Genomic DNA, 16,312 nt, shown 5'->3' with positions numbered 1-16,312 from the left:
TTTTGAGCCGTATAGAGCGATTGGTTATATAGTCTTCTTGCTTTTTGATCTCCTCTTCACTGTACACCGTACAACAAATTTATTTCCTCCTGAGTTCCCGTACGGCCATATGGCATTTATGTTTGCCTTGTTCTCTTATGCCGTACGAAGCAGTCTATGTTTAGCTTGTTGTACAAGCATATGTTTTTAAAGGCCGTACGAAGACCGACTGTACAGTACTCAATTTACTCTTACATGTGCTTGCCTCTTGATAGACTATACATCGTACGGTAACCAACCTAGTCTTCCTTTTGTGTTTTGCCTATTGGGTTCCATACGGATGTCCGTACAGTTGCTGCTTGCTTTCTTTGTAGCCGTACGCTAGTGTTTGTTATGGGCCATACGGTGGTTCAGTTAGACTTCTTAATGCTTCCCTTGACTATTCCTTATTATGTTTTGTTAATTAAAAATTAAATTCCCTTTTACCTTACATATATACATTATTTACTATCGTTTATTTCTTTATTACTTCCATACCCGCACTCAGAAAACCTGTTCAACTTTTTATTTTATCTACACTTAGTTATCTTACATATGTACATTATTTACTGCTTTTATACTCTCTCAATTGTTTGTTCACGAAGGTGCATTATTTCTTTCATGGTAGACTTTCAATTTTGAGCCATTTACTGCATCGGCAGCTACTTCCTTCCCGTCGAGCATCCATAATTTTACTGCTCTGTTATCGCCCACTTGACGGATTTTATATGGCTCGACCCACTTTATTTTAAATTTGTTTGGTCTGATCTCATTATGCCCATTATACTTCAACACTAGTTATCCCGATTGAAATCTCTTCAACTTCAAGTGCTTGTCGTGCCATGCCTTTTGCCTATTTTGTGTAACCTTCGTGGCCGATACCATGAATTCTGTCAACTGCCACTCCTTACCGTCAATAATTGTATTCTTGATTCTAGAACCTTCACTCCGTACTGCTAAATTTTTTATTAAGCCCTTCCTCTTTGTTTCTTGTGTAGACCATATGATGTGTTTTCATTGTTGTCAGTACCTTTCTACTAAATCCGTGTTGCGGCGTAACATTTTTTTTTCTGCGCGGTCTGTTCACCATGTACCGCACATGGAATCTTTTCTTTTCCTGAGTCCGTACGGTATATCCCTCCCTTTAACTTCAGTCGTAACCTCATATCCTTCTTCCGCTTCTCTATATTCGTTCGAACATTCATTTTCCTCTTCTTTGTCACCTTTGCCGACTCTTAACATATTACAGCTCAGAAAGAGCTCGTAATCTTCCATCTGCCAATGTAGCAATCCATTCACTGAATCTAGGTTGTCATTAGTTGACCCTCCTTCCAATCTCAACACCCCTTCTTCATCTGGTTCCATCCTCTTTTTCCCTTTTTCATCACTCTCGCCTTCGCCTTCTAACTCTGATGATCCTACCTCTTCCCCTACCATTTGTGTATGCAAGTCAATTATGAATCTTCTGCCTCTGTGCTCCATGGATAGGGTGTTCCATTTCCAATCATGTTTTACCTTTGGTTGCACCAACCACCCCAGTCCAAGGATGTCATCGTACCCTCTTCTCTTCAGTGGGATGACCACAAAATCTAGTAAAAATGGTTGTGTCCCAATCGTTACCAGTTGTGCCATCAAAGTTCCCAATGGTTTTATCCCATGTTGATCTGCCGTGAGTAACTGAAAAGTAGGTGGCCACAGTGTGGTTTGTCTTAGCTTTTTCCAAATATCTTCCGGTAGCACGTTCACACCCAATCCTCCATCTACAATTGTATCTGTCAGCACAGTGCCCAAAATGCCCATCTCTACTACTGTCGGATGTCTTCCTATCATAAGTGCCAGTAGCATCAGGTCTGCTGTCGTTGTTCTATTACTTTCCCTTCTTGTTTCCTCCGTCACTCTCAGGGGCGGCGTCATATTCATAATAGTCATTTGCAACTATGGCATCGTGAGAAGGTCATTTAATTTAATAGGAACTTCTATTTGCATTATCTAGCTCATCATGTTTTGTTTTGCCAAGTTCCTTTTCGAAGTTTTGACAGTGTCTTTGACTATTGATTTCCCTGTTTTCATCTGCCTTTCTATCTCTATTCGTGCTTTTTGTAACCTCTCCACTTCTTTTGCATCAGGATATTTCGCTTTCTTTGCCTACTCCTATGTGACTGCCAAGACCTTCTCATCACATGTTTCAATGCTTCAGGCTTGAGCCCTTTGTATGGGCATCTTCTTTATAGTCTGTGCACCACAGTTCTCCCTTCACTGTGTCCGGATTCTTTTTCAAATTCTTAAATTCTTTCATCATTCGAAGCATATCTTTCTGTAACGCTCGAACCTTCTTGTTTGATTCCTTGTCACTACTGCTACTTTCAAAGGATGAATTGTCTGAATCCGATGACTTATGCTTTTTTTTCTTACTTGTCTTTTACTCGATTTCCAAATCCATCGCATGATTATACGCATCAGCGTATGATGCAGGTGGTACAATCTTCATCTTCTTTTTCAGAGACGGCCGTAGCCCCTCCACAAACCATTGTTTCTTCAATCCATCTACCGGTTGACTTTCTATCTTCCCAACCAGCTCTTTCAGCCATTTGGCATAGGCCCGGATTATTTCATTCTTTCCTTGCTTGGTGCTATATATCTCCGCTACTATTTCATTATCATCTTGTAGCAGTGGGAACTCTACTATGAACTCCTTTCTAACCTCCGCCCATGTAGTTAGTTTCTGAGGGTCGGTGTCCTAAAACCAATCAATTGCCACACCTCGTAGGGTTGCTAGGAACTATCTTACCCAATCGTCCTCATCCGTCACGCCATTTGTTGTCCATTTGGTTTTGCACGTCTTGCAATGTCTGATTGGATCTACTATGCCATCACCATTAAACTTTGGTAATTTTTCTTTGGGACCTACCATCGCTACTTTCTTTTGATTCTTAGGTACTTGCTAAGCACCCGTGTTGTTCTAAGCACCCGCGTTGTTCTGAGCACCTGCGCTGTTCAAAGTACCCGTGTTGTTCTGAGTACCTGCACTGTTCAAAGTACCCACGTTGTTTTTAGCACCCGCGTTGTTCTGCACAACACTTACGCTGTTCTGCACACCCGCATACTGCTTTGAACAATCGTCCTACTTCCAACAATCGTGTTACTTGGTGAGAAAAGATCTTCCTCAAGTGAAGTTGTTTGATTCTCTTCTTGTATCCTTTCGTCGAGTGTATCGGGAACGAAGAGTTCACTCCACACTGGTGCTCCCTCAACACTTCGAGCCGTGCAAGTTGCTTCCCTTCTGGTCGGTTGCTCTACCCTCGCTGTATACAAGTTAATGAACTCCTCCCTTGTTTCTTCCACCAAATTCAATCGCTGTTGTGTTTCCTCCAGAAAACTCCAGCAATTCCTTGGTACTCCTCGACCTACTAGGTGAATGCACTCCCTCCATCTGTGCCTCTTCACCCCCTCAGTGACCATCGGCAATTCGCTAAAGCTTTTGTCTGTGCTCTACCTACTGTGCTAAAATTAAAACTTCTTGTGTTGTATGTGTTTCATCCTTGTCTTTTACCTTGTTCCTATCGTTGTTAAGAAAATTCGACATTAATCTTCATAACATTCCTTCGTTCCAGGTTCATCTGGCAATGGCACCAAATGTTTTCCATACAGGGTAAAGATACTTAATGCATGTAGTATAGCACGATACAACACAGAACAATTACTTTATTCATATACACGATATGCTTATTACAATAAATCCAATAATTACAACAATTACAATGATTACAACGATGATTCCAAGTCCATTTTGGATGATGTACATATACCTTCCCAAAGGGGTGACTCAAGCGTCACGTGCCCATTTGGATACTATTTTATCCGTCGGCTACACAATTGATTTTATCGGAAACACTGCCTTTGCATCTTTCATGAGTTATTGCAAGATTGTTCTTTGTTAGTCATTAGGTGCTTGTAATTATGATACATCTCAATAGATGAGATGATTTCATAATTCAGGTCCGCCTGATGATGTAGGCAAGGCTTGTGTTATCACATGGGATCTTCAATAGGTGGATCCTTGGAGAATGCATCATCAACTGTGTTCAAGGGTGAATTTGGGGATTCATCTGATGTAGGTGCTGAATTTGGAAGAGAAGTTGTTGCAAGAACCTCAAGAGGACACGAAACCAGTGGTGATGGCTCCTTTGACCTCCTAGTATCATCATCACTCGAGTCAATTAGGATTGCTTGAGTTTCAACCCCTTTAACCTCAAGTACTCTCGAGTCCTTCTCTCCTTTGATGGATAGTTTGGGCAAACTTTGAATAGGAGGTTCAAATGTTGATGATGATGTCCCATCATTACCTCTTCCCTATATCTTGGATCTCATCCCAAGTGGACTAGCAAGATCAAAGTCTTTTTCGAGCTTTATCTTGATGCACTTGAGACCTCTACTTTTCAGCCAAATATTGGTATTGGCAAGAATGGGTTGAAAACGGTCCCAAATTGAGGTGTTTTCCTACATGACCATGTAGGAGGAAGAATGGGTAATTTTTCCAAGTTATGCTAAATATAGTTGGGATCCAAGATTTGATCATCATCTTCAAATCCAGCAGGGATTGTTAATAAGTTGAAATCAACAATTTGTTTCAAAGTTAACCGAGTGTAGTCCATGCGTTGTAGATCCACCTCAATGCGTGCATCAATCCAGAGATCTTCTAGGCAATGTGTGTGTAGGAATTGCTTCCTCATCTTATCATGCAGTCTCTCTAGTCAAAGCAACTTCTGGCTGCAAACTTCTTCGGTGTGATTCTTTGAAGTTCAAACTCCATGTTCTTTACTTTAGGCACGATATCCAAAGAGTACCCACCAAGCTTGAAGGGATTACGTGATGAAATTCCCACTCCTTGCTAGTGCAAACTGGATTGATAAGTTTGTACCTCCATGAGTTGTCTTGCTAGTTCCATGAGTACAATCTTGTCTGTAGGGTACCTTGGCAAAGTGTATGGCTCTCCCTTGAAACATCCAACTCGCAAATTTTTGAAGTTGGGAATCTATAGAAACATGCAACCATACTCATTCACTTTGTTCCATGCCTCATCAGAAACTCGCTTATTTGGGAGTTCTTTGTCAAACAAGCACATATAATACCCCAACAAGACATCCTGAACCTTTTAGAGGTGTATCCGTCTTTGCTTCAGAGGCAATTGATTATAATACTCCCACACATGCACCACAAACTTGTCATTTTTGGTTGATAAACCTAATAATGAACCTAGGGTAGCACCAACATACACCAAGTAGGAGTTCATGTTGTACACGCCTGTAGTCAGGACGTTCACCAGTTGTTCACAAATTGCATCACTCACTAATTCATCCCAAAATATATTATTCTTTGACCTTATAATGAGAATCTAGGGTTCAAAGTTGTTTGAATCCTTAAGCCCTGCTAAGAGACTAAGTAATGTGATGAGATCGTTAATCTCTTCTTTAAAATCACAGCAAAGCATGCCTTTTGGCCATCTAACAAGATTCAACCTCTTAGTAATCAACCAATTGTCGTTGATGAACTTGGTGCAATAGGAGGTATGCTCGTTAGATCGCTCCAAAGCCTTTTGTCTTGTGATGTTTGTGACAACTAGAGTATGAGGAACATGGAAAATACGATCGATAGTCTCAAGATCGAGACAAATGATAGTATTACCATCTTGATCTCTGATGGTCTGAGAAGGTGCATCAAAGTGTCTTGCACATGCAAGAATGAATTCTGGTTCATGGGCTGCCAAGAGGAAAGTGGACAGCAGATGAATATGGCTTCACTTGATCCACGTCATATTCTTAGTAGCCTCAGCATTGGCTTTCACAAGGAATTCTTCAATGTTCATATGAGATATGTCAGTATCTTGCACTTTATCACAATAGGAAGTTACTTGTGATGGTGGAATGGAGTTATGATACTGATCATATTTGTACTTCATTCTCTTTCTATCTTTGCCTTTTTCTAGAGGAGGTTCTCTTGACATTGTAAAGTGGTAGGCCTGCACAACTATTACATGAAAATCCCATAATGTAAGAACATGTTCGTGCGAATGGTCCATGGCAAGTTTTTGATGTAAAACACAAATTTTGGGCAAAGTATGGATAGGGAGAATGAATGAAATGATTAAGGATAGCAAATGAACAAATGGGTCAAGCTCAGAAAGACTCAAAAATGGCTAAAATAGTCAAAAATGGGTTTTTTGGAGTGGATTGCATATGTGGACAGCAAACTTTAAGATATGCAAATGAGGAGTGAAGTGTAATGAAATGAAAACATAGCATGCTTAAATAGATGTAAGTTTTACTATGTCTCTAGCAAGCATGTGGGAAATTCTTCTTCAACCATAGGGCAGCCATATGGAGGTTCGTAGAATGCGTATTGGTGGGACTTGCACTTGCATTATCATTCAGGAAAAGAGGGACTTGCTTTCATATTAGAATGAGAGTTTACGCCGGCTGCATATGCAAGTAAATGGGGCCTTGCATATGCAACTTGAAGATAGAAGAAAAAGAAAACATATATACAAAAATATGCAAATCTGAAAATGGAAATTGGAAGACTTGCAATAAGAAACTCAACAAGACCAAAATGCCTAAGAAAAATAAGGGAAAACCATACCTCTCTTCACCAACCACATAAAACAAGTCTTTTCAAAGCTTTAATAATTCTGAAAGTAAATCCAAGAGATTTTGGATTAAGATTTGTTTAATATTATAAGACTTATATAGATTTCGAATTTCAAACCTTAGAGATAGTCAAGATTCGAATTTGAACATTGGATATAGTTTAAGAGATTAAATGTAAAAATTGCAACAAACTTTGACCAAATCAATGCTATATGCAAATGCATTCAAAAAACACACCTAGGGCTATTAGAATATTTCTAATAATGCTCTATCTATCGTATGTAGATAGTTTCTAATTTCTGTATACCCATTTTGTATATAAGAGCTTGTGAGCTCGTAATTATTCATTGTTTATTCAATACACAAAATAATTTTTCGATTATTTTATGGTATCAAAGCTAATACTTAAATTTTTTTTGGGAAAAGTTTATAATTTTTTCATGAAATTATTTGTTTAAATTTTTTCAAAATTATTTCAGTCAAATTTCTCTAAAACCCATCTAGGGTTTTCTGCCTGGAGAATTTCTTGAACTAGGGTTGACGCAAATCGAGTATTGGAAAACTTGCAAGGTCTACAAATCAACTCAAAATCGCAATTTTTTTGGGTCTATTTTTTGGCTGCCAAATCACGATTTCTGGGCGTGTTTTCTTCTTCCGTACCTATGGGTTCTCTTTGTGTATGGTTGGCATGCGTTTGCCATTCAAGGATGTCATCCAAATCTTGGAAATCCGTAGCAAACACTCTACTTTTCTTATTGCAACTTCACGATTTATTGGAGGTCCGACATCTGTCAGTTTATGGTCGTTTCTTTTTGCCCGTTCGTGTGACCTCCAGGCATAAGTGTTTTGAGTTTCTTTGCATTTTTTCCTCCTCAATCTTGCCGTGACCTCCTTCTAGCATTGGTCGACTGTAAAACCACCATTTTTTTGCTAAATCAACCTTCAAAGCCGACGGCTAGGGTTTTACCTGAACCCTACTTTTTGGGTTGGGACAAATTTTATGTTTGCAAATTTGTGATGGGATTTTTAAGACCTCATCTGGGTCTTTGTCAGGATTTCATGGGTACCTCGTTTTTTGTGCCTCAATTTTTGGGCTGGTGGATTTGCATTGTGACTGCAGATTCCTTTTGGGTTTTCCGTCTACTTTTTTGGGTACTTGTCATTTTTTTCTGGGTCAGCCTAAACATTGCCTTGAACTTCCTGCAAATGGCATCCTTTTCCAACCTGATGCTGGAAAACAGTCAACAGTTTAATGGTAGCAATTACAACCACTAGAAGCAACGCATGTTAACCATCTTCAAGTATTGTCATTTGGATGCACTTGTTCTAGGCACAAAAACTCATCCTGCCCCCACTAGCATGCCTAGTGGGACCTCCATTATAGGATAAGTTTGATGATCAGAATCGCGAAGTTTTTATGCTTCTCAAGCTCTCTGTCACAGATGATCAGCTACCTCAGATTCCCTCTAGCAAGTCGGCTGTAGACATCTAGAAATATTTAAAGGAGCTGCATGAAACATCCAATAAGAGTTGAGCATTCTTTCTAGAGAATCAATTTTTTTCCATTATCATGGATGAATGTATGTCCATACAAGAACATGTCATGAAGATTAAGGACATTCGTGATCAGCTTGAAGCCATCAGTCAAACAATGGAAGAAGAAGATATGGTAGTTATTACCCTAAAAATCTTGCCAACATCTTATGAGCATTTCATAGAGACTCTCAACTTAACCTCAATTGATGTTGCTCTGAAATTCCTAGAGTTGTGCACCAAACTCTTACAGCTTGATCGTTGGAAGCAGCTATTTGGCAACCGTGCTTCTTCACCCTCGTTAGAACAAGCCTTTGCAGCTAAGTCTCAGCCATCTTAATCATCTCCACAGGGTAGTTCCCATCAATCCTTAGGCAGTTTTCAGCAGAAGAGTGTTCAGTGTCATTACTGCCATAAGTATGGCCACATGAAGAAAGATTGTCGTCAGCAACTCGCTTCCGAACAGAAGAAGTTGGGAGGGTCCAATCAGCAAGCCAATGCTGCTGAACATTCTGAGACAAAGGAGTTTGTGTTCTATGCTTTTATGGCTAAAAGCCCTTCCGATTCAGCCCAATCCTCTACTTGGTATATTGACTCTGGTGCTTCACGTCATTTCTCTCATCAACATAACTGGTTTACAGATTTCTATCCATGCAACGGTTGAGTTGTGTTTGGCGGAGGAGAGGACTTCAAAATTATTGGCAGAGGAAATGTTCAAATATAGTCTGGTAAGTGTCAACTCATCTTTCTCAATGTCTGCTACATTCTTGGTATGGCACTGAATCTTCTCTCTATGAGTCAGATCATGAGAAATTCTCCTCAATTAGATGTGGTGTTCAGTGCCTACAAATGCTTTGTTATTGATCGAGAGACTCGTCTTACTATTGCTACTAGTTTAGAAGATCATGGCCTATATCAGCTTACTGACACTGGTGATTCTCCTGAAATAGCTATGGCAATTCATGATTTATCTCTCAGCGCTTTGTGGCATCAGAGATATGTACATCTCAATATCCAGTATCTCTCTTAGCTATCCCCGAAGGACCTTGTTTCTGGACTACCTCCAATTCAGCGGCAACATCTTGGAGTATGTGACACCTATCAAGTTGGCAAACAACATCGGACTCTCTTCAAAGATGGAGATTCTTGGCGTGCATCTTAGGTACTTCAATTACTTCATGCTGATATTTGTGGTCCTATGAATGCATCTTCAATTACTGGTTGCAAATATGTTTTGCTTATTGTTGATGATTTTAATAAAAAAATGAGGGTGTACTTTCTTAAACAAAAATCAGATGCACTTAGTACATTTCAGAGTTTTTAAGTTGTTGGTTGAAAACGAGTCTGGCTGCAGTATCGTTTCTCTTAGAATAGATAATGGGGGAATTTTGTCTCATGCATTCTCTGATATTTGTGCTGGAAATGGCATCAAGTGCCAATTCACCACACCTTACATTCCTCATTAAAATAGTGTTGTTGAGTGTCGCAATCGTGCGATTGTTGAGATGGCTCGTTCTATGTTACAACACAGGAGTGTTCCTAATAAGTATTGTGCAAAAGTAGTGTTTACTATTGTTTACCTTCTGAATCATTCCTCTACTTAGGCTGTCAAGAACAAAACTCTTGAAGAATTGTGGTCTGGTCGTAAGCCCAAGATTAGCCAGCTGAAGATTTTTGGCTCTCTTGCCTATGTCTAGATTCCTGATGCTAAACATTCCAAATTCAATTTCAAGACTCAAAGACTCATGATGACAGGGTATAGTAACAACCATAAGGCCTACAGATTGATAGATATCGACACTAATCATCTTATCTTTTGTTGTGATGTTGTTTTTGATGAAACTCAAGGACCGTTTCTATCCTCTTCTAAGCAATGTTCTGAGGAACAGCCTCATAGTGTTCCCCTTCCTTTAGCACCATCTGATGGGTAGAATGATACAGATAATGCCTACCCTGGGACACTTGATGTTGATCCTATTGAGGCTCCTGAGAATGATCCTCCTCCCGTTGTTGCTCCTGAACCTCTTCCAACAGCTACTCTAGCTCCTCCAGAGGTCAGCTCTTCTACTCTCCAACCCAAATGGTGGGTTAAAACTATTAGTGATCTAAGGGATGATGAGCTCATCGAAGGTAGAGTTTCTTGAAATAAGCACAAACAAACAGTTAATTTTGCTCTTATGGCTAACATTCATAGTGTTTATGAGCTCTAGACTTATTCTGAGGCTAAAGGTATTCCTGAATGGGAATAGGCTATGGAAGCTGAACTTCAGAGCATTCGAAAAAATCAAACTTGGGTTCTTTGTGATCTTCTTGCAAGGAAGAAGCCTATTAGTTGCAAATGGTAGACAAGGTCAAATATAAAGTTGATGGCACCTTAGGCAAGTATAAGGCTTGTCTTGTTGCTCGAGGGTTCTCACAAAGGGAAGGTATTGACTATGAGGAGACTTTTGCTCCTACAACTAAAATGAGTACCATATGACATGTTCTTGCTCTAGTAGCTTAGTTCGGTTGGAAAGTTAATCAGATGGATGTCAAGAGTTCTTTTTTGAATGGTGACTTACAGGAAGAGGTCTGCATGATGCAACCTTCTAGATTTAAGGTTATTGACCAGGAACACAATGTCTGTAAACTTGTCAAAGCTCTCTATGGTCTGAAACAAGCTCCTCGGGCTTGGTACATAAAAATTGATAAAATATTTAATCGACCATGGTTTTCAAAGGAGTTCATCGGATTCAAACCTATATATCAAACATGTAGGTGATGATGTCTTGTTTATTGTTGTTTATGTGGATGATTTGATTATCACTAGAAGTTCAGCACATTTGATTGCAAAAATCAAACAAGATTTGTGCAGCACTTTTGATATGACAGATTTGGGACTCTTGCACAGGTTTGGTAGACTAAACATAGTATCTTTCTTTCTCAATCCAAGTATGCTAGAAGTCTTCTGGACAAGTTCAAAATGCAGGATTGCAAACTTGCTCTCACTCCTATGGAACCCAGGCTCAAATTATCTGCTGAGTCTGATTCATTTGTTGTAGATGAATCCTTGTTTAGACAACTAGTGGTTAGTCTCATTTTTCTTACTGCCACCAGACCTAACATTAGTTTTTCTATAAGCTGTCTCCCAATTTATGACAGCACCCAAGACTGATCATTGGACAACTACAAAGCGTGTCCTGTGCTATGTGAGTGGTACTCTTGATTATGGTCTTTTATACACTCAGAAGTTTGATTCTACACTATGTGGCTACATAGATTTAGATTAGGCCAGCTCTGTTGATGATCGTAAGTCTACTGCCAGATATGTGTTTAATTTAGGATCTATTGTTGTAACATGGACTAGTAAGAAGCAACAGGCGGTGGCCCTATCTTCAATTGAAGCAGAGTATCAGGGAGTAGTTAAGGCAGCTTGTGAGGCAGTTTGGCTTCAGTGGATGCTTGCAGATATGCATGTTCCTCAATCAGGACCAACTCCTATATTTTGTGATAATCAGGGAGTACTCAAACTGGCAAAGAATTTGGTCTTCCATGAATGAACCAAGCATGTCGAAACACATTGTCATTACATTCGTCAGTTGGTTGAAGACAACTCTATTCAGTTGTTGTATGTTCCCACCTTAGAGCAGTCTACTGATATCTTCATGAAGTCTCTCGGTTCTGATAAATTTGTAAAATTCAGGGAGGCTATTGGTGTTATTGATAGATTAACATTATGGGAGGGTATTAGAATATTTCTAATAATGCTCTATCTATTGTATGTAGATAGTTTCTATTTCCTGATAGTTTCTAATTTCTGTATATCAATTTTGTATATATGAGCTTGTAAGCTCATTGTAATTATTCATTGTTTATTCAATACACAAAATAATCTTTCAATTATTTTAAGGGCATCATTTTAAGCTTGAAAATGATGAAGAACAAGCTGGAACTAAATGCATACCCTAGGAAGCTCTTTGGAATGATTGGAAACCAAAAATCACCAAGAAATGCAACATTTTAGGTAGAAAACATGTCATAGACGGGCAGTTTTTGGCGAAAAGCATGTGTTGAAGAACATGCTTTCATCCCCAAAATTGCCACTTTGTAAAAACCTCCCAAAGCGCCTTGTGTTGATGATAAAATTGGAACTTTCTTGGGAAAATGCATATGTCAAAAGTCTACGGATATTAATACACACTTTTGGGAGTCAAAAACATGTGAAAACAATACCCAAACCTTCCACAAAATAGCGCTGGAGTTAAAAACAGAGTGTTAAGAATGAATAACATTCATTAAACAAAGTGATTCTCTCCAAGAAATCGCCACTTTGCATTTGTTTGAAGGAAAATGCACTTTTCTAGGGCAAACACATGTTTTATAAGACATGCAATATCATTAAAAATTGCCACCATGCACTTGTTTTTACAAACGCAATCCATTACACATTTTCAAGAGGCATTCACATATTATAAATACATGCTCTCACTTATAAAATTGCCACCATGGAGTATTTGATTTATGACTTAGTGGAAAAGACTCTTTCCAAAGGCATTTACATGTTTTAATGTATGTGCAATGGCTTGGAAAAATGCCTCTTTGCATTAAACACGTTTTGGGAGGACAGTAACACATTTTTAAAACATATGTAGTTGGGCTGAAAATTGTCACTTTGCACTTGGGCTAGGTGGAAACGACATTTTTAACATCACATACACATGCAGTTGGATCCAAAATCGCCACTTATGTCTTTGCTAATGAAAACTCACTTTTGAAGAGCATTTACATGTTATAAAAACATGTAAGTTGATTTCAAAAATTTAGTAAGTGGTAATTTTAAAATATGTGTATGCAATGAGTCTTAAAAACTCCATTTGAATGCATTAATATATATCAAATAAACTTATTCATGCATCAACACATGTAAATGGTTTAGAATTCTTCACATATAGCAATTAATTAAGTTTTAAATATGCAATTGCATATTAAAAGCCCACTTAACACTTAATTTTGTGTTATTGCATTGAAAAAGTCCATGTAAATTAACGTTGGGACCTATAATTTATTGAAAGTGGGTTTTCACGTAGTGATTTGCATGTTGATGTATGCAATGAGTAATTACAACCCCACTTTTAAGCATTTAAGTTGTATTATGTAATTCGATTTAATATTTAACTATAACTTTTAATAAAGTAACATGAAAAATAGTCTTGAAATATGCTATTTTCATAAAACATAAAAAACTCTAGTCAAATCAACTTGGAATTAGTTGAAATTTTAAAATGGACCACAAAGTCCACTTTAAGTATTAAATATAATTTTATATCATGCTTTCACTAATAAAAAGCCCACTTGTATGAGGTTTTTAATCGAGATATGCAGTTGTCCTGAAAAACCCCACTTTTCCCTTATAACTTGAGCTAGACAACTTTGATTTTGACCTAAGCTAGCTCGAAACACGCAAAATTCCAAGGGCTATTCACCTAAGGCAAAAAAAAAAGACTAAAAACTATTTACATCACAAAGAAAAACAAAGAAAGGATGTGAAGGGTTCTCAAAAATTGAGCATTTGTAGTCAGAGAAGAAAAACTCTTACTAGCGAACAATTTGGGATTCAACTTGACGGAAACCTTCAAAAGAAATGGAAGATAAAGGAACACAGAGTTCAATTCAAGGGTAATGAATTGTCTTTATGATACTTTATCAATACATTATAACTTAGAGGGTGCACCCACGAATCCATAAGAAAAATCCGTACGGTTGCCTCAATTTTGTGAAGTCAAAATTGAGGACAACAAAGAGTAAACACCACATAAGAGGAAAGGTGGAGGATGATAGAATCCAAATACCGTGTAAGTAGGCGCATTGGTAAGAAGTGGGTCACTAAGGCGGGAAGTGGGGTTTCATTTTGGACACGGCTTATTCACACATCGAGTACAGGGGCACTACCGTGAGGAAGAGAGTAGGCAAGAAGGAAATAGGCATCATGATAGTAGAGGATTGGAGAAAGATTGTTGTGTTCTACATTTACACATACAGGTCAATAAGGGAGGGAGAGTTGTAAAAGTCGTGGAGTAGACAAGGCAACTTAGGCCACACAGTGAAAGGATGACAATGTGTACACATGTTCCTGAAATCAGTGACAAAAGAAGAAGCTTGTATACCCTAACCATTTTTTTTCCTTATTTTCACACAAAACGACATCAAACAAAACAATTATGGATTCAACAAGGAAAGACTAGTGGAAGGTACAGTTGCAGTCACAATCCAATTGTTCAAGCATGGATCAAAATGTAAGGGTGTTGCCATCTGGAGTAAAGGTTGCAGGCAAGGTGGATGCAAGCTCTAGTGGCAAGAAGAAATTGAGACCCAAGGTGTAAATGGCTGTCTAGAAAGTAATTGTAACACCACAAACGATTGTATTTGAAGGATTTAATGGATTGGACGCAGAAAATGGCAATAGGAGATTTCCAATGGAAATTTGGTGAAGTAGATTTTGCAAAAGGAAGAAGTACAAATGACCATTCAAATGCCAATTTTTTGCATCCACGACTACGATGATTTCCTCTGGTGATGACAGACACTTTCAATAGTTCTCGTGATCCAACACATTTGAGTATTTGAGACATGATTAGAGTCTCCTTTACTTGCCACAGAATCATCTAGAGTATTTGGAATACCTAGGAACCATGGTAAAAAGATTGATTTGAAGGTGAAGAAGATGACAAGGACGGCAAAGGAATACTGGATCAAAATGGTGTCATGAACTCTCAGACTTATAGAGATAGATTCGGTAGCAAAAGCATCAAAAGGGTGAGAGATGAAGAGGGTCTTCATTGCAAAAGGGTCTTGGAGATGCATTATGGATGTGGTGAAGAGTTGATTGACAAGGTGGAGCTGCGCCTCAAACATAGCCCTTCCTTAGATTGTCTTGATGAATGGTCTCATGAATGACCTCGTATATAAATGGACGCCACTCTTGGTAGAGCACATGTTCAAGTTTATGACCTTCCAATCAGGTTGTTCTACATGCCGCATTATGCCATTCGTATATTTTTGGATGTCACATGAGTGTAGATCCCACATGGAGAGCTCGAGGTGAAGCCGTAGGGGACCCTGGCACCTAGCGAGGTGCCTATACTATATTGGAGGCACTTGGATATAAGGACGAGACTAGCAAGGTAGAGAGGCGATATCTGGTAGTCTCTGAGTTTGAGGCAGTCTTTGAGTTTGAGTCTTAGGATTTGAATAGTAGGAGACATTGTTGGAAAACTCCCATTCGGCAAAAACTCACCAAGCCCAAAAATCAATTCGGGAAAATTCGGTCAATTTTTTTAAGAAAACTTGGGAACCTAAAAAATGACTTAAATTAATTAAAAGTACTTTTACAAAACTCAATTAGAAGATGCATCTAATGAGTTAATTAATGAAAACACAAAAGAAACAAGTAGATTATCTATATATATATATATGCGAACTGGGTACAAAATCGGATTCTCATGCAGAATGTTGAGTTGGAAGCAAACCAGTAAATAGTTTCTATAAAACCAGAAGTAAATACATCATAGAAAAATAGTCTGAGCATGAGTTTGAGCAATTTTGGCCAGCTAGAATGTAATGCTTGTCTTGGGTGTGTGCAAGTGGTTGAGCTAAGCCTGTTAGAACCCACATATATAGAATTGAAGCCAAGTGATTTGTGAGAAATGAGTTAGAATCATTAGAAAATCATTGTTTTGGCTTTAATTTGACCTCAAATAGCTAGGACAGTTTGTGGGAGATAACACGACTGAAGGCATGCCGAATCTTTAAATTTGGCTAAGCTTGGAATTTTTTGGTAATCCCCAAAATATAGAATCTGCATTTTTAACTTCTATAATGCTGAAACCTATCTCAAACATCTTGATAGTATTTGTATTAATCCTCATGCCCTTGAGCTGCAAAAATGACTGAACAATGTTGCAAATGAAAGTTCCTATAAAAATGATATTTTTTGGGTTTTTGACCTCTGATTTTGATACATGGGCAAGTGTTTTCCCAAGACTATTGCCCTTGCCAAGTTGTGAGTTTTTCTAGGAAAAACTCATTGAGCAAAAAAACTCAACTAGTTTTTAAAACTCACTAAGTACTCTACGAGTTTT

At 38.4% G+C, this 16,312-nt stretch overlaps 1 protein-coding gene across 2 annotated transcripts in view; it reads left to right on the top strand.

Annotated features, from left to right (window-relative positions):
* The window catches only part of LOC149537197 (uncharacterized), a 288,523-nt gene that overhangs the window by 250,885 nt on the left and 21,326 nt on the right, over window positions 1-16,312 (top strand). The gene's annotated exons all lie outside the window — the stretch shown is intronic.

Source organism: Cupressus sempervirens, chromosome 10 (genome assembly GCF_028749045.1).
Source record: "Cupressus sempervirens isolate cs-2001-9-10 chromosome 10, ASM2874904v1, whole genome shotgun sequence".
NCBI lineage: Eukaryota > Viridiplantae > Streptophyta > Pinopsida > Cupressales > Cupressaceae > Cupressus > Cupressus sempervirens.
This window is presented reverse-complemented; position numbering and strand designations above follow the sequence as displayed.